Raw genomic sequence first — 3,256 nt, 5'->3', positions numbered from 1 at the left:
GGCTCACAACCATCTGTAATGAGATCTGGTGCCCTCTTCTAGTGTGTGGGCATACATGGAGGGAGAATGTTGTATACACAATAAATAAATAAATTAAAAAAAAAGTGGTCCTGACTTCAACATATGCTCCCTGGCAGTGTTTTGCTTTGTGGTTTTAGGATGAACCCCGGGCTTCCCCATGACAAGTACTGAGCCACACTCCTAAACCCCTTCCTGTTTTGTTTCATTTAACTTGTTGTTTGTTATTTGGGTTCTCAGGCAATCCTGTATGAAGTTACCTATACATAACCAGAACAGACAAACTATTGAGTCCCATAGACGAGGTTTGCAGAACACTTGCACTTGCACTTGGGGTGGGGGGACTGAAGTACGTATCCAGGCAGAGATGACATTATTCTCCTGAAGCAGGAACCTCTCATCAGAAGATGATTTAGTCATCAAAACTTAAACCAGCCTAGTGGTGGTGGCCTGTGCCTTTAATCCCAGCACCCGAGAGGCAAAGAACCTTTCTTTCTTTCTTTCTTTCTTTCTTTCTTTCTTTCTTTCTTTCTTTCTTTCTTTCTTTCTTTCTTTCTTTCTTTCTTTCTTTTTTTCTTTCTCTATTTTTTTTTTTTTTTGGTTTTTTGAGACAGGGTTTCTCTGTGGTTTTGGAGCCTGTCCTGGAACTAGCTCTTGTAGACCAGGCTGGTCTCAAACTCACAGAGATCCGCCTGCCTCTGCCTCCCAAGTGCTGGGATTAAAGGCGTGCGCCACCAGGGCCCGGCACGCAGATCTTTCAGGTGGACGCCAGTTTGTTCTTCAGACTGAGTTCAGGATGGCTAGGGATACACAAAGAAACCCTGTTTCTTAAAACAAAAAGAAAAACACCCCCCCTCCACAAATATAAAGGTTAAGATAGTAAATTTCATTTTACTTTCCCCTCCCCACCAACAGTACTGGGTAGATGAGGTGATCCTCCTGACTCAGCCTCTGAGTAGCTGGGGGCTATCAGGAAAGAACCAAGTTGTTCCCTTAGTCATTGTTTTTTCAGACAGGGTCTCACTGTGCAGCCCTGGTTGGCCTGGAACTCTCTACATAGATCAGGCCTGCCTCAAACTACCAGAGAGCCACTGCCTAACTCCTGAGTGCTGGAATGAAAGGAGATGGCTCAGAGGTTAAGAGCATTGCCTGCTCTTCCAAAGGTTCTGAGTTCAATTCCCAGCAACCACATGGTGGCTCATAACCATCTGTAATGGGGTCTGGTGCCCTCTTCTGGCCTGCAGGCATACACACAGAATATTGTATACATAATAAACAAATAAATATACTTAAAAAAAAAAAACTCTGGAAGAGTATCCATGGCTCTTAACCACTGATCCATTTCTCTAGTCCCCCTCAACATTGTATTTGACCACAGGAAAAATTGGGAAACAATGCCAGAGGGTGTTAGCCTACGCCTTTAATCCCAGCACTCTGATTAAAGTAAAGGCAGGAAGAGCTCTGAGTTTGAGGCCAGCCTGGTCTACAGAGCTAGTTCTAGGACAGCCAAGGTTACCAAAGTAGCTATCTTGAAAAACAAAAACAAAACAAATAAACAAAAAAAAAAAAGGGGAACAAAGACTATTATCAAAATTGGGGCACATTTGCTCATGCCTGTAGTTCCAGCTACTTGGTGACAGAGGTAGGATTGCTTGAACCTAATAGTTCACATACACCACACTCAACATGTGTATGTTTTTTACCTGCATGTATGTCTATGCAGCATGTGTGTACTAATGTGCTCAGAGCCAGAGGAGGGCTTTAGATGCCCTAGGATTGGAGTTAGTTTTTTAAATATTTATTTATTTTTAAATATTTATTTATTATGTATACAATATTCTGTCTGTGTGTATGCCTGCAGGCCAGAAGAGGGCACTAGACCTCATTGCAGATGGTTGTGAGCCACCATGTGGTTGCTGGGAATTGAACTCAGGACCTCTGGAAGAGCAGGCAATGCTCTTAACCACTGAGCCATCTCTCCAGCCCTGGAGTTAGTTTTAAGACACAGTGTAGATGCTGGGAACCAAGCCCAAGTCCCCTGGAAGAGCAGTGAGCCGTCTCTCCAGTCTCCCCACTTTGAGACAGTGTCTGTGTAGTTCCAGCTAATCTGGAAGTCACCATGTAGACCAGGCTGGCCTGGAACTCAGAGATCTGCCTGTCTCTACCGACTTAGACTTAGTGGGATTAAAGATGTTCACCACAATACCCAGCCACAACATTTTTTTTTTTTCGACAGGGTTTCTCTGTGTAGCTTAGGAACCAGTCCTGGAACTTGATCTCTTCTTGGCTGGCCTTGAACTCATATAGACCCACCTGCCTCTGCCTCTCTAGTATTGGGATTAAAGGCATGTGCCACCACTGCTTGGCTTCTTTATTTTTGGATTTGGGGTTTCTCTGTGTAAACCCTGGCTGTCCTGGAACTCAGAGATCTGCCTGCCTCTGTCTCCTGAGAGCTGGGATTAAAGACGTGCGCCACCACTGCCTGGTCCCACGTAATCTTAAGAATAACAAAAACGTATCTTTGCGGGTCTCCTCAAGCTGATAGGGATACAGAAAAAACAAGGGGTATAGTTTTAAGTGCTGGGGCATGGTTTGGTGCTAGTAGGCTTGGCCTGAGATGAGTCTTGCTTTATTCCCCAACCCCTCCTCTTGTGGTATGGGAGGGCAATGTGCCACAGTATTGTGGGAGCTGGGGAGCAAAGCCTGTAATCATTTATTGTGTAATGAGCTTCTGTTCCTGACTCTAAGAATGCTGGTGAGCTAGGCTCCGCAAGGGCTGAGGCTGTCACCTTACCACAGGGTCACAGTGGAGGAAGCAGGGAGAGAAAGTTCCAGAACATGGCCTGCTCCTTGTACTTTGCCACTTGTGTGGATGAGGAAGTACAGGGAAAGCGGTGTCCAGAAACTCAAGATGGGCCAAGAGGGAATCTCTCCAAGTCTAAATGGTTGTGGGCCTGGGGTTGGTGCCTCTGCCAAGGGATTAATTAAGCAAACACAAGCTTTCTTCCCTGGGAAGGCGTGGTCTGCCACTCCCTGACACCAGGGCCTGACTCAGCTGTCACTCCTACCCTCTCAGGATCTGCTCTCCACAGCCACAACTGACTTAGGTTAATGAACAACTGACTTTGTCCTAGGGAACAGAGACAGTGCAAGCTGTTTACTACCTGACCCTTCTCCACCTTCACTCTCCAATAGCGGCGCCCTCCCACTTGGAGGAGTCCAAGTTCTCACCCTCATC

Source organism: Microtus ochrogaster, chromosome 4, assembly GCF_000317375.1.
Source record: "Microtus ochrogaster isolate Prairie Vole_2 chromosome 4, MicOch1.0, whole genome shotgun sequence".
Lineage (NCBI taxonomy): Eukaryota > Metazoa > Chordata > Mammalia > Rodentia > Cricetidae > Microtus > Microtus ochrogaster.
Note: the sequence above shows the minus strand (reverse complement) of the source record.